The sequence below is a fragment of the Pongo abelii genome, chromosome X, assembly GCF_028885655.2.
Source record: "Pongo abelii isolate AG06213 chromosome X, NHGRI_mPonAbe1-v2.0_pri, whole genome shotgun sequence".
NCBI lineage: Eukaryota > Metazoa > Chordata > Mammalia > Primates > Hominidae > Pongo > Pongo abelii.
In genome coordinates, this window is record NC_072008.2 from 73,286,950 (window position 1) to 73,302,374 (window position 15,425).

The window sequence follows — 15,425 nt, forward strand, 5'->3', positions numbered from 1 at the left end:
AAAAGAGTAATATTACAGCAGAACACCCTGCTAGACACCACCTTAATCAAGTGATTCAAGTCAGCAATTTTTTTTTTTTGAGGTGGAGTTTCGCTTTTGTTTCCTGGGCTGAGTGCAGTGGCACAATGTTGGCTCACTGCAATCTCTGCCACCTGGGTTCAAGAGATTCTCCTGTCTCAGCCTCCTGAGTAGCTGGGATTACAGGCACACAACACCAGGCCTGGCTAACTTTTTGTATTTTTAGTAGAGACAGGCTTTCACCATGTTGGCCAGGTTGGTCTCAAACTCCTGACCTCAGGTGATCCGCCTGCCTTGGCCTCCCAAAGTGCTGGGATTACAGGCGTGAGCCACCGTGCCCGGCCTAAGTCAACATCATTAATAAAGAAACAAATCAGGCTGGACATGGTGACTCACACCTGTAATTCCAACACTTTGAGAGGCTGAGGTGGGAGGATCATTGAGACCAGAAATTTGAGATCAGCCTGGGCAACATGGCAAGACGCTGTCTCTAAAAATATATAACAAATTACCCTGGAGTGGTGGTGCATGTCTGTAGTCCCAGCTACTGGGACAGCTGAGGTGGGGGGATCATTTGAACCCGGGAATCAGATGTTGCAGTGGGCCATGATTGTGCCACTGCACTCCAGCCTGGGTAACAGAGCAAGATCCTGTCTCATAATAATAATAATAATATAGAACAAATAAAAATCATGTGACATCTCATAGGCCGCAATAAGAATGCAACATCATTTCTGATAAACTTGCCAAAGATGCATAATTTTCACCTAATCATGAAGAAAATTAGAAGATCCAAATTGTGGATTGATGCTGTAATCTTTAAAAGTGTTAAGATCATGAAAGCCAAGGCAAGACTGAGAAACTGTTCCACTCTGAAAGCAGCTAAAAAGACAAATAATATAGCACATAATCCTGACCGGAATCACTTTGCTCTGATGAACAGTATTGGAAAACTGAAGAAACTTACATCAGGTCTGGGGATTAGATGGTAGTAATGTATCAATGATAATTTCCTGATTTTGATGTCTGTACAGTGGTTGTGTATGAGAATGTCTTTGTTTTTATGAAATACACACTAAAATATTCAGGGCTGATAGCATATCTTGTTGGCAACTTAATCTCAAATAGATCAGGGGAAAAAACAGCTTTATACTGCACTTTAAACATTTATGTAAGCATTAGGTGAATATGGTGATGTGTGCCACGTAGTCGCAGCTACTCAGAAAGCTGAGATGGGAGGATACCTTGAGCCTAGGAGTTTGAGTCCAATCGGCAATATTATAGCAAGACTTCATCTTACAAAAAAAAGGAGAACCCCCCTCCACATTTATATAAGCTTAAGATTGATATAAAATATAAATAAAAAAGAAGAGACTGGGTATGGTGGCTCACACCTGTAATCTCAGCACTTTGAGATGCCAAGGAGGGAGCATCATTAAGACCAGGAGTATGAGACCAGCCTGGGCAACATAGTGAGATCCTATCTCTAAAAACAATTTTTTTTTTAAAATAGCTGGGCATGGTGATGCACACCTGTAGCCCCAGCTCCTCGGGAGGCTAGGGTGGGAGGATGGCTTGAGCCCAGGAGGTTGAGGCTGCAGTAAACTGTGATCACGCCACTACACTCCAGCCTGGGTGACAGAGCAAGACAGTCTCAAAAAAAAAAAAAAAGTCCAAGCACTGTCATGCCTGTAATCCCAGCACTTTGGGAGGCTGAGGTGGGGAGATCACCAGAGGTCAGGAGTTCGAGACCAGCCTGGCCAACATGGTGAAACCCCGTCTCTACTAAAAATACAAAAATTAGCCGGGCATGGTGGCACGTGCCTGTATTCCCAGCTACTCAGGAGGCCGTGGCAGGAGAATTCCTTGAACCGGGGAGGTGGAGGTTGCAGTGAGCTGAGATCGACCATTGTACTCCAGCCTGGGCAAAAAGCAACACACCGTCTCAAAAAAAAAAAAAAAAAAAAAAGGGAAAAGAAGTACATTCCGTGAATAGGTTAAGATATTAAGAAACTGATTAAAAACAGTGAACTGATATTAAGAAATTAAGGAAAGAATCAGTAATCTGGTAGAGTGTAGAAGCTATCCAGAAAGTGTCAGAGAATGTTCAAAGACAGAAAGGAGGGTAGTAGACATAGACAAATCAATGAGAAGCCCTCGCCCTTGCCCTCTCCCCCTCCCCTCCCCTCCCCCTCCCCCTCCCCCTCCCCCTCCCCTTTCTTCGGTCTCCCTCTCCTTCTTTTTTCCCTCTCCCCTTTCTTCGGTCTCCCTCTCCTTCTTTTTTCGGTCTCCCTCTCCTTCTTTTTTCGGTCTCTCTCTGTTGCCGAAGCTGGACTGTGCTGCCGTGATCTCGGCTCGCTGCAACCTCCCTGCCTTGGGCTCCTGTGACTCTCCTGCCTCGGCCTGCCGAGTGCCTGGGATTGCAGGCGCCCGCTGCCACGCCTGAATGGTTTTTGTATTTTTGATGGAGACGGGGTTTCGCCGTGTTGACCGGGCTGGTCTCCAGCTCCTGGCCTTGAGTGATCTGCCTGCCTTGGCCTCCCGAGGTGCTGGGATTGCAGACGGAGTCTCCCTCACTCAATGCTCAATGGTGCTCAGACTGGAGTGCAGTGGCGTGATCTCGGCTCGCTACAACCTCCACCTACCAGCCTCCTGCCTTGGCCTCTTAAAGTGCTAAGATTACAGCCTCTGCCCCGCCACCACCCCGTCTAGGAAGTGAGGAGCGTCTCTGCCTGGCCACCCATCGTCTGGGATGTGAGGAGCCCCTCTGCCTGGCCGCCCCATCTGGGAAGTGAGGAGCGCCTCTGCCCGGCCACCATCCCGTATAGGAAGTGAGGAACGTCTCTGCCCGGCCGCCCATCCTCTGGGATGTGAGGAGCGCCTCTGCCCGGCCGCCCCGTCTGGGAGGTGAGGAGTGCCTCTGCCCAGTCGCCCAACGTCTGGGAAGTGAGGAGCGCCTCTGCCCGGCCGCCCCGTCTGGGAGATGAAGAGCACCTCTGCCCGGCTGCCCCATCTGGGAAGTGAGGAGCGCCTCTGCCCGGCCGCCACCCCATATGGGAAGTGAGGAGCGCCTCTGCCTGGCCGCCCCGTCTGGGAAGTGAGGAGCGCCTCTGCCCGGCCACCACCCCATATGGGAAGTGAGGAGCGCCTCTGCCTGGCCGCCCCGTCTGGGAAGTGAGGAGCGCCTCTGCCCGGCCACCCCGTCTGGGAGGTGAGGAGCGCCTCTGCCCGGCTGCCACCCCATCTGGGAGGAAGTGAGGAGCACCTCTGCCCGGCTGCCCTGTCTGGGAGATGAGGAGCACCTCTGCCCGGCCGCCCCATCTGGGAGGTGAGGAGTGCCTCTGCCTGGCCGCCACCCCGTCTGGGAGGAAGTGAGGAGCGCCTCTGCCCGGCCGCCACCCTGTCTGGGAGGAAGTGAGGAGCGCCTCTGCCCGGCCGCCACCCCATATGGGAAGTGAGGAGCGCCTCTGCCTGGCCACCCCGTCTGGGAGGTGAGGAGTGCCTCTGCCCGGCCGCCACCCCGTCTGGGAGGAAGTGAGGAGCGCCTCTGCCCGGCTGCCCTTTCTGGGAGATGAGGAGCACCTCTGCCCGGCCGCCCCGTCTGGGAGGTGAGGAGCGCCTCTGCCTGGCCACCACCCCGTCTGGGAGGAAGTGAGGAGTGCCTCTGCCCGGCTGCCCCATCTGGGAAGTGAGGAGCGCCTCTGCCCGGCCGCCACCCCGTATGGGAAGTGAGGAGTGCCTCTGCCCGGCCGCCCCGTCTGGGAGGTGAGGAGCGCCTCTGCCTGGCCACCCCATCTGGGAGATGAGGAGCGCCTCTGCCTGGCCGCCACCCCGTCTGGGAGGAAGTGAGGAGCGCCTCTGCCCGGCTGCCCCATCTGGGAATTGAGGAGCGCCTCTGCCCGGCCGCCACCCCGTATGGGAAGTGAGGAGTGCCTCTGCCCGGCCGCCCCGTCTGGGAGGTGAGGAGCGCCTCTGCCTGGCCACCCCGTCTGGGAGGTGAGGAGCGCCTCTGCCCGGCCGCCACCCCGTCTGGGAGGAAGTGAGGAGCACCTCTGCCTGGCCACCCCGTCTGGGAAGTGAGGAGCGCCTCTGCCCGGCCGCCCCGTCTGGGAGGTGAGGAGCGCCTCTGCCCGGCCACCCCGTCTGGGAGGTGAGGAGCGCCTCTGCCCGGCTGCCACCCCATCTGGGAGGAAGTGAGGAGCACCTCTGCCCGGCTGCCCTGTCTGGGAGATGAGGAGCACCTCTGCCCGGCCGCCCCATCTGGGAGGTGAGGAGTGCCTCTGCCTGGCCGCCACCCCGTCTGGGAGGAAGTGAGGAGCGCCTCTGCCCGGCCGCCACCCCGTCTGGGAGGAAGTGAGGAGCGCCTCTGCCCGGCCGCCACCCCATATGGGAAGTGAGGAGCGCCTCTGCCTGGCCACCCCGTCTGGGAGGTGAGGAGTGCCTCTGCCCGGCCGCCACCCCGTCTGGGAGGAAGTGAGGAGCGCCTCTGCCCGGCTGCCCTTTCTGGGAGATGAGGAGCACCTCTGCCCGGCCGCCCCGTCTGGGAGGTGAGGAGCGCCTCTGCCTGGCCACCACCCCGTCTGGGAGGAAGTGAGGAGTGCCTCTGCCCGGCTGCCCCATCTGGGAAGTGAGGAGCGCCTCTGCCCGGCCGCCACCCCGTATGGGAAGTGAGGAGTGCCTCTGCCCGGCCGCCCCGTCTGGGAGGTGAGGAGCGCCTCTGCCTGGCCACCCCATCTGGGAGATGAGGAGCGCCTCTGCCTGGCCGCCACCCCGTCTGGGAGGAAGTGAGGAGCGCCTCTGCCCGGCTGCCCCATCTGGGAATTGAGGAGCGCCTCTGCCCGGCCGCCACCCCGTATGGGAAGTGAGGAGTGCCTCTGCCCGGCCGCCCCGTCTGGGAGGTGAGGAGCGCCTCTGCTTGGCCACCCCGTCTGGGAGGTGAGGAGCGCCTCTGCCCGGCCGCCACCCCGTCTGGGAGGAAGTGAGGAGCACCTCTGCCTGGCCACCCCGTCTGGGAAGTGAGGAGCGCCTCTGCCCGGCCGCCCCGTCTGGGAAGTGAGGAGCGCCTCTGCCCGGCCGCCCCGTCTGGGAGGTGAGGAGCGCCTCTGCCCGGCTGCCACCCCGTCTGGGAAGAAGTGAGGAGCACCTCTGCCCGGCCGCCCGGTCTGGGAGGTAAGGAGCGTCTCTGCCCGGCCGCCCCGTCTGGGAAGTGAGGAGCGCCTCTGCCCGGCCGCCCTGTCTGGGAGGTGAGGAGCGCCTCTGCCCGGCCGCCCTGTCTGGGAGGTGTACACAACAGCTCCGAAGAGACAGCGACCATCGGGAGCGGGCCATGAGGACGATGGCGGTTTTGTTGAAAAGAAGAGGGGGAAGTGTGGGGAAAGGAGAGATCAGATTGTTGCTGTGTCTGTGTAGAAAGAGGTAGGCATAGGAGACTCCAGTTTGTTCTGACTAGGAGAAATTCTTCTGCCTTGGGATGCTGTTGATCTATGGCCTTTCCCCCAGCCCAGTGCTCTCTGAAACATGTGCTGTGTCAACTCAGGGTTAAATGGATTAAGGGCGGTGCAAGATGTGCTTTGTTAAACAGATGCTTGAAGGCAGCATGCTCTTTAAGAGTCATCACCACTCCCTAATCTCAAGTACCCAGGGGCACAAACACTGCAGAAGGCCGCAGGGACCTCTGCCTAGGAAAACCAGAGACCTTTGTTCATGTGTTTATCTCCTGACCTTCTCTCCACTATTATCCTATGACCCTGCCATATCCCCCTCTCCGAGAAACACCCAAGAATCATCAATAAATACTTAATTAAAAAAAAAAAAAATATATATATATATATATAAATTCCAGCTGGGTACACTGGCTCATGCCTGTATTCTCAGTGCTTTGAGAGGCCAAGGTGGGAGGATCACTTGAGCCCAGGACCAGCCTGGGCAACATAGCAAGACTCATGTCACTACCAAAAATAAAAAATATAAAATAAAGTTAAACTTAAAAAAAAAAAAATTAAAAACTTACAAGGAAGGACATACTTGTATACTGTCTGTGGAAACAAAGGCTTTTTGGATTAAAAAAAAAAAGAAAAAAAAATGAGAAGGTCTAGTCTATGCTAAATTTGAGGGCAAATGAAAAAAATCGAGGGAGATTGGGAGAGAGAATAAAGAGATAATAGTTGAGGTCTCCCCAGAGCTGATGAATATATCAATCAACAGATTCAAGAGACCCAACAAATCCAAAACCGGAAAAACGTAAATTCTTGACAAGAGTCATAGTTAGAATGCAGAACATCATCAAAAGTTACCATTATAAGGCTGGGATCACACCTGTAATGCCAGCACTTTGGGAAGCTGAGGTGGGAGGATCACTTGAGGCCGAGTTCAAGACCACCCTGGTCAAACAGAGCAAGACTCCATCTGCCCCCATCCTCACCAAAAAAAAAAAAAAAAAAAAAAAAAGGATGGGCTTGGTGATGCACGTCTGTAGTCTTAGCAACTGGGGAGGCTGAGGCACGAGGATTGTTAGAGTCCAGTAGTTAGAGGTTGCAGTGAGCTATGATTGTAGCACTGCAGTTCAGCCTGGGTGACATAGTGAGACCCTGTCTCTAAAACAAACAAGCAAAAAAACAAACAAAAATGAATGAAAAGATAATCCACAGGCTGAGAGAAAATACTGTATATGCAAAGCAACTATCTTACCAAGGGCTGGTACCTAGAGTATATAAGGAAGTGCTCAACTCAATAATGAAAGGACAAACAACATAAATAAAAATGTACAAAATACTTAAACAGTCACCTAACAAAATGCAGGTATATGAATGGTAGATACATGAATGTCCACATTAAAAGGTACACAATGTCATTAATCATCAAAAAGTGCAAATTAAAACTTCAAGAAAATACCACTACATACCCATAAGAGTGGGTAAAATGAAAAAGTATGGCAAAAACGACACTATTAGAATAACTCATAATAAATTAATTTAGCAAGTTCCTAAAATGTAAGGTTTTATTTTTTGTTTTTGCTTTTTTGTTTGTTTGTTTGTTTTGTTTTTTGACACAGAGTCTTGCTCTATTGCCAAGGCTGGAGTGCAGTGGCATGATCTGGGCTCACTGCAACCTCTGCCTCCCAGGTTCAAGCGATACTTGTGCCTCAGTCTCCCAACTAGCTAGGACTACAGATGCGCATCACCACGCTTGGCTAATTTGTGTACTTTTGCTAGAGACGGGTTTCACGATGTTGGCCAGACTGGTCTCAAACTCCTGACCTCAAGTCATCTGCCCGCCTAGGCCTCCCAAAATGCTGGGATTACAGGTGTGAGCCACTGAGCCAGCCTAGAATAGAAAGTTAATATATAAAAAAAACTGTTTTATATTCTAGCAAATGGAAAGTGGAAAATGTTTAACAAATTCCAAATACAGTAAATATGAAATGATAAGAAATAAATATAACAAAAATCATCTAAAATCTCTATAGTAGAAACTTAAAAATATTAGTAAGATAAATTAAAGATCTAAACAATCAGAAAGCTACCCTATGTTCATGAATTGAAAGACAATATTGTTGCCCAGGCGTGGTGGCTCACGCCTGTAATCCCAGCACTTTGGGAGGCTGAGGCAGGCAGATCACTTGAGGTCAGGAGTTGGAGATTAGCCTGGCCAACATGGCAAAAACCCATCTCTACTAAAAATACAGAAAAATTAGGCTGGCATGGTGGCATGTGCCTGTAGTTCCAGCTACTTGGGAAGCTGAGGCAGAAGGATCACTTGAACTCAGGAGGTGGAGGTTGCAGTGAGCTGAGATGGCACCACTACACTCCAACCTGGGCAACAGAGTGAGACTTTGTCTCAAAAAAAATTAAAAATAAATAAATAAATAAATGAAGGGAGAAACAAATAATTCAACAACAATAGTTGGATAGGCCAGGCACAATGACTCACACCTGTAATCCCAACATTGTGAGAGGCCAAGGCAGGAGGATCACTTGAGCCCAAGAGTTCAAGACCAGCCTGGGCAACATAGTGAGATCCTGCGTTTATAAAACTAAAAAACTTAGCTGTGTGGTGTCACCTGCCTGTAGTCCCAGCTACTTGGAAGGCTGAGGTGGGAGGATAGCTTGAGCCTGGGAGGTCAAGGCTGCAGTGAGCCATGATCATGCCACTGCACTTGAGTCTGGACAGCAGAGTGAGACCCTGTCTCCAAAAAAAAAAAAAAAGAATTGTTGGATACTTCAACACACTACTTTAAATAATGAGTAGTAAAACTAAGCACAAGATCAACAAGGAAATAGAAGATTTGAACCACATTATAAACTAATTATATTTAATAGACAGCTACAGAACCCACCAATCATGCTTCTTAACTGCATGTGGAACATTCTCTAGGATAAACCATATGCAATAAGCCTTACTTTAACATGAAGGTTTGAAATAATATAAAGTATATTTTCTAAATATGGAATGAAATTAGAAGTGAATAACAGAAGAAACTTTGGGAAATTCAAAAATACATGGAAAGTAAACAACATACTCTTTAATAAACAACGCTTCAAAGAAAAATTCACAAGAGAAACAAGAAAATACTTGGACATGAAGAAAAGGGAGATATAACACCAAAATTTATCAGATGCAGCTAAAGAACTACTGAGAGGGAAATTTATAGCTATAAATGCCTTCATTACAAAAGAAAGCTCTCAAATCAATAACCTAAACTTCAACCTTAAGACACTGGAAAAAGAAGAGCAAACTAAACCTTAAGGAAGCAGATAGAAGGAAAAATAGAGACTAGAGTGGAAATTAATTAAATATAATATATAGAAATACATAGAACAATAAAGATAAACAATAACAGCAAAAGCTGCTTCTTTAAAAATTAACAAAATTCACAAACCTTTAGTTAGATTGATCACAAAAAAGAAGGAAGAGTCAAGTTAATAAAATCAGAAATGAAACAAGACACATTATTTCTAACCTGATAGAAATAAAATGGACTTGGCTAGGTGTGGTGACTCACGCCTGTAATCCCAGCACTTTGGGAGGCCAAGGCAGGTGGATTACCTGAGGTCAGGAGTTCGAGACCAGACTGACCAACGTGATGAAATCCCATCTCTACTAAAATTAGATGGGCGTGGCGGCAGGCATCTGTAATCCCAGCTATTCAGGAGGCTGAGGCAGGATAATTGCTTGAACCTGGGAGGCGGAGGTTGCAGTGAGCCGAGATCCTGCCATTGCACTCCAGCCTGGGTGACAACAGCAAAACTGTGGTTCAGAAATAAATAAAAAATAAATAAATAAATAAATAAATAAATAAAATGCATTAGAAGGGGATACTACAGACAATTCTATGCCAACAAATCAGATAAACTCAATGAAAAGAACACATTTTTATGAAGACACAAACTACTGATACTGACACAAGAAGATATTAAAAACCTCAATAGACCTGTAGCATTTAAGGAGATTGAAGAGGTAATTTTAAATCTTGCCACAAAGAAAATCATAGGCCCAGGCAGGGCACAGTGGCTCGTGCCTGTAATCCCAGCACTTTGGAAGGCCAAGGCAGGTGGAACATTTGAGGTCAGGAGTTTGAGACCAGCCTGACCAACGTGGTGAAACCCCATCTCTACTAAAAATATGAAAAAAAAAATAGCTGGGCATGGTGGTGACCACCTGTAATCCCAGCTACTCAGGAGGCTGAGGAAGGAGAATTGTTTGAACCTGGGAGGCGGAGGTAGCACGCAGTGAGCTGAGATTGCTCCACTGCACTCCAGCCTGGTCTGGGAAAAAAAAAAAGAAAGAAAAAGAAAGAAAATCACAGGCCCAGATGGCTTCACTAGTAAATTTATTTTCATATATTTAAAAAAAATTTTTTTTGAGACAGAGACTCACTCTGCTGCCCAGGCTGGAGTGCAGGGGTGCTATCTCAACTCACTGCAACTGCCGCCTCTCAGGTTCAAGCGATGCTCATGCCTCGGCCTCCCAAGTAGCTGGGATTACAGGCACCCACCACCATGCCCGGCTAATTTTTGTATTTTTTGTAGAGACGGGGTTTCTCCATGTTGGCCAGGCTGCCTTGGCCTCCCAAAGTGCTGAGATTATAGGCATGACCCACTGTGTTCAGCCTAAAAAGATTTTTTTTTTGAGACAGAGTCTCACTCTATTGCCCAGGCTGGAGTGCAGTGGTGTGATCTCAGCTCACTGCAACCTCCAACTCCCAGGTTCAAGTGATTCTCCTGCCTCAGCCTCCTGAGTAGCTGGGATTACAGGTGTGCACCACCACGCCCAGATAATGTTTAGTATTTTTAGTAGAGACAGAGTTTCACCATTTTGGCCAGGCTGGTCTCGAACTCCTGACCTCAGATGATCTTCCCTCCTCAGCCTCCCAAAGTGCTTGGATTACAAGAGTGAGCCACCATGCCTGGCCCAAAATATTTTTTAAAAAGAATTAATACTTATTCTTAATATGTACTTTCAAATATTAGAATACAAAGAATCACTTCACAATTCATTCTATGAAGACAGAATTACCCAGACATCAAAACTGGAGAAGAAAATTAAAGGAAAAAAAATTACAGACCAATATGACTGATGAGTACAGACACACTAATCTTCAGCAAACTACTAGCAAAATAAGTTCATTAACATATAAAATGGATTCTATAACATGGCTAAGTTGTATTTATCCAAGGAATCCAAGGTTGGCTTAATATCTAAAAATTATTATACTACATAAAAATCAATAGAATAAGGTCATGATCATCTCAATAGAAGCAAAAAAACGCATTTGACAAAATCCAACAAGCTTTAATGATAAAAACACTCAACAGATTAGGAACAGAAGGGAACTTACTCAACTCAGTAAAGAGCATCTGTGAAAATCCCACATATTACTTTACATTTTACTTAAAAGAAAAAGACTGAATGCTTTCTCCCTACAGTCAGGAACAAGACAAGAGTACTACTTCCATTCAATATTGTACTGAAGGTTCTAGCAAGGACAGCTGGACAAGTAAAAGAAGTAAAAGGCATACAGAAATGAAAGGAAGAAATAAAACTATCTTTATTTGTCAAAGACATGATATTGTATATAAAAAATCTGGCCAGGCACAGTGGCTCATGCCTGTAATCCCAGCACTTTGGAATGCCGAGGTGGGCAGATCACCTGAGGTTGGGAGTTCGAGACCAGCCTGGTCAACATGGAGAAACCCTGTCTCTACTAAAAATACGAAATTAGCTGGGCGTGGTGGCACATACCTGTAATCCCAGCTACTTGGGAGGCTGAGGCAGGAGAATCATATGAACCGGGAGGCGGAGGTTGAGGTGAGCCAAGATCACGCCATTGCATTCCAGCCTGGAGAACAAGAGCCATCTCAAAAAAAAAAAAAAAGTCTTAGTGAATCCATGTGGGCACAATGGCACACACCTGTAGTCCTGGCGACTTGGAAGGCTGAGGCAGGAGGATCACATGAGCCCAGGAATTCAAGGCTTTAGTGCACCATGATCACATCTGTGAATAGCCATTGTACTCCAGGCTGGGCAACATAGTGAGACCCCGTCTCTTACAAGAAAATCATAAAGAACTCACAAAAATCTATTTTTCTTTAGAGATGGGGTCTCACTGTCAGGCAGGCTGGAGTGCAGTGGCCACACAAAAGCAGTCGTGCGATCCGGCTCGTTGCATCCTCAAACTCCTGGGCTCAAGTAATCCTTCTAACTCAGCCTCTCGGGTAGCTGGGATTACAGGCGTGTGCCTGTATTTTTTGTAGGGATGTGGTCTCGCTTCGTTGCTCAGGCCAGCCTTGAACTCCTGGCTTCAAGCGATCCTTCCATTTTGGCCTACCAAAGTGCTGGGATTCCAGGTGTAAGCCACCACGACTGGCCTACAAAAAAACTATTACAACTAAAAAAAAAGTCAACCAGTTTGTAAGATACAAACTCAATATACAGAAAGCAGTTGTATTTCTACACACATGTAACATGCAATCCAAAAATTAAATTAAGAAGGTATCCCATTAAAAGAGCTTCAAAAAGAATAAAATGCTAAGGAATAAATTTAACAAAAATAAATAAATAAAAGTCATACTCTAAAAATTATAAAACATTGTTCAAAGAAATGAAAGATCTAAATAAAATGAAAGATAGATATACCATGCTCATGTATTGGGAAGACTTAATTTTATTTATTTATTTATTTATTTTGAGATGGAGTCTCGCTCTGTTGCCCAGGCTAGAGTGCAGTGGGGTGATCTTGGCTCACTGCAACCTCTGCCTCCTGGGTTCAAGCGATTCTCTTGCCTTAGCCTCCCAAGTAGCTGGGATTACAGACATCCGCCACCATGCCCGGCTAATTTTTGTATTTTTGGTAGAGACGGGTTTTTGCCATGTTGGCCAGGCTGGCCTTGAACACCTGATCTCAGGTGATCCTCCTGCCTTGGCCTCCCAAAGTTCTGAGATTACAGGCATGAGCCACTGTGCCTGGCCCAAGACCTAATATTTTTAAGATAGCAATTCTCCTCAAATTCATCTACAGATGCAATGCAATCACTACCAAAATCCCAGTCACGGCTGGGGATGGTGGCTCACCCCTGTTATCTCAGCACTTTGGGAGGCTACAGGTGAGAGGATTGCTTGAAGCCAGGAGTTCGAGACCAGCCTGGGCAATAAAATGAGACTCCAATTTCTGCAAGAAATACACACACATTAAAAAAAAAAAAAAAAAAAAAACCAAACAAAAAAAACTCAGTCAACTTTTTTTTTCAGAAATTTGCTGATTCTAAAATTCATATGAAAATTCAAAGGACCCAGAATAGCTAAATGACCTAAAGAAAGAGGAACAGAACGGAGTGGAGCTCAGAGCTGTGGAGAGGAATGAAGCTGAGCAGCTGGGTTAGCCTGGCCAAACAAGTGGAGCACAGACGTGGGTCAAGCACTGGTGAACATACGCTTTTGACACATTAGAGACTTTTTTGATCATGGGTGATGAACATATGCCAGATTTTTCAAGTTTAAAGGATGAAACTGTTTATTGGAAGGAAATGTCCTTGAAGTACAAACATAGCTTCCAGGAAGCTTGAGATGAGCTAGTTGAATTTCAGGAAGGAAGCAGAAATTTAGAAGCAGACTTGGCAGCACAATTAGCACAGTCTGAACAAAGAAATAGAGACTTGCAGCTTTATAGCCAAAGTCTGAAATATGAAGTGGAGGCATTGACGGAAAAACCAGAACATCAATATGCACAGAGCTACAAGCAGGTCTCAATATTAGATGATTTAAGTCAGATGTGGGCCATTGAGGTGTGGTTGCTTAAGTATGTGAGAGAGCTGGAACAGGCCAATGACGACCCGTAGCAAGCAAAAAGGGCAATAATAGTTTCACTAAAAGACGTTGTTTTTGTTTTGTTTTGTTTTGTTTGAGACGGAGTCTCGCTCTGTCGCCCAGGTTGGAGAGCAGTGGTGAGATCTCGGCTCACTGCAACCTCCACCTCCCGAGTTCGCCATGTTGACCAGGCTGGTCTCGAACTCCTGACCTCAAGTAATCCACCCGCCTTGGCCTCCCAAAGTGCTGGGATTACAGGTGTGAGCCGCCACACCTGGCCTTCACTGGAAGACTTTGAACAAAGGCTAAATCAGGCCATTGAACGGAATGCATTTTTAGAAAGTGAACTTCATGAAAAGGAATGTTGTCGGTCTCTGTACAGAGGTTAAAAGATGAAGCAAGAGATTTAAGGGCAAGAACTAGCAGTACTGGAAAGCAAGTAACCAGAAACTTGGCTCCTACTTCTCCAACTCTAAATGGTGAAAAGATAGATTCCGCTGTCCAAGGATCACTCTTTTTGCCAGCCACTCCTATTGGCAAAGGAAAGGAGAACAGTTTTCCTTCCCGAAAGCTACACTAAGTGGTTTTGGTACCAGTCCACTAACTCCTTCTGCTGGGCTATCAGCATTAATGACCATGGGGGATCTCTTAGGAAAATTAGGGACTTTACAATCATAATTAGCAGCTTGCAGAAATTTTGCAAAGGACCAAATGTGAAAGTACTATATTTCAGGAAATGTTAACAGTGGGGTGCTGAATGCCAATTGTACAACAGTCTCCCAATCAGATGAAGGCCAAGAAAAAGTCATACTTCCGGCCAGGCAGTAATCCCAGCAGTTTGGGAGGCCGAGGCGGGTGGATCACTTAAGGTCAGGAGTTCGAGACCAGCCTGGCCAACATGGTGAAACCTCATCTCTGCTATAATTACAAAAATTTGCTGGGCATGGTGGTGGGCACCTGTAATGCCAGCTACTCAAGAGGCTGAGGCACAAGAATCGCTTGAACCCAGGAAGCAGAGGTTGCAGTGAGCCCAGATAGCACCACTGCACTCCAGCCTGGGTGACAGAATGAGACTCTGTCTCAAAAGAAAAAAAAAAAAAAAAAGGCCAGGCGCCGTGGCTCACGCCTGTAATCCCAGCACCTTGCGAGGCCAAAGCAGGCAGATCACTTGAGGCCAGGAGTTCGAGACCAGTCTGGGCAACATGGTGAAACCCTGTCTCTACTAAAAATACAGAAATGAGCCCGGTGTGGTGGCGCATGCCCGTCGTCACAGCTACTGGGGAGGCTGAGGCAGGAGAATCGCTTGAACCCAGGAGGCGGAGGTTGCAGTGAGCTGAGATCGTGCCACTGCACTCCAGCCTGGGCGACAGAGTGAGACTGTCTCAAAAAAAAAAAAGTCACATTTCCTACATTGTTCATAATGCAGTAAACGGCTTTAATCCAGCTCCTCCTTCTCCCGGTCTGCGCTCCTCATGCCTGCTGCCAGCACTGGGTATGCTGCCTTTCAGTGTGAGTGCTTGGCCTCCAAGTGGGGGCTCTTGTCCTCCTCCAACAACCCAATACACCCATGCCTCACCCCTTGGTGCCAGGGCCCAGCCCCATGCCCCTCCAACTGCCTTCCCACCGCTGGCAGGGGGCAGGCTGCATGCAGTGGCGGCTGCTGGGCCCGGCCTAGCCCCAGGACTCTGCACAATATCAATACTGGCTATTTTCTCTTCTTACCATAGTGAAGTTGGCTTCATATGATTGCACTTGTGTGGGTCACAAGGTGATACATATGTGTATTACTTGGTCACTGGATGGAGAAGTACCCATTCATCACACCTGCCTCATAGCCCCCACTCTGCTGTACTGACAGGATTTAGTTGTGTTTAGGACATTGCAAATCTTCTAGAAGTTCTCCACCAAATCAGGTCAATGTGTGCCTTCTTTCTGAGCTCCCACTCAAGCATCTTCAGTGCTCATGATCATGTGACCCCAACTCCACCCCTCACTGTTCGGGCCTGTTTCTGGCAAAAAGTCAGGAAGGTTACTGAATTAGAGAAAATTTTCTGGACCTTCTGATTTTACTTAAGCAGTTACCATTCCATGGACTTGCCTCCCAA

At 48.0% G+C, this 15,425-nt stretch overlaps 1 pseudogene; it reads left to right on the plus strand.

Moving 5' to 3' along the window:
* Positions 1–12,903: 12,903 nt before the first annotated feature.
* Positions 12,904–15,066, plus strand: LOC100439833 (nuclear distribution protein nudE-like 1; annotated as a pseudogene).
* The last annotated feature ends 359 nt before the right edge of the window (positions 15,067–15,425 follow it).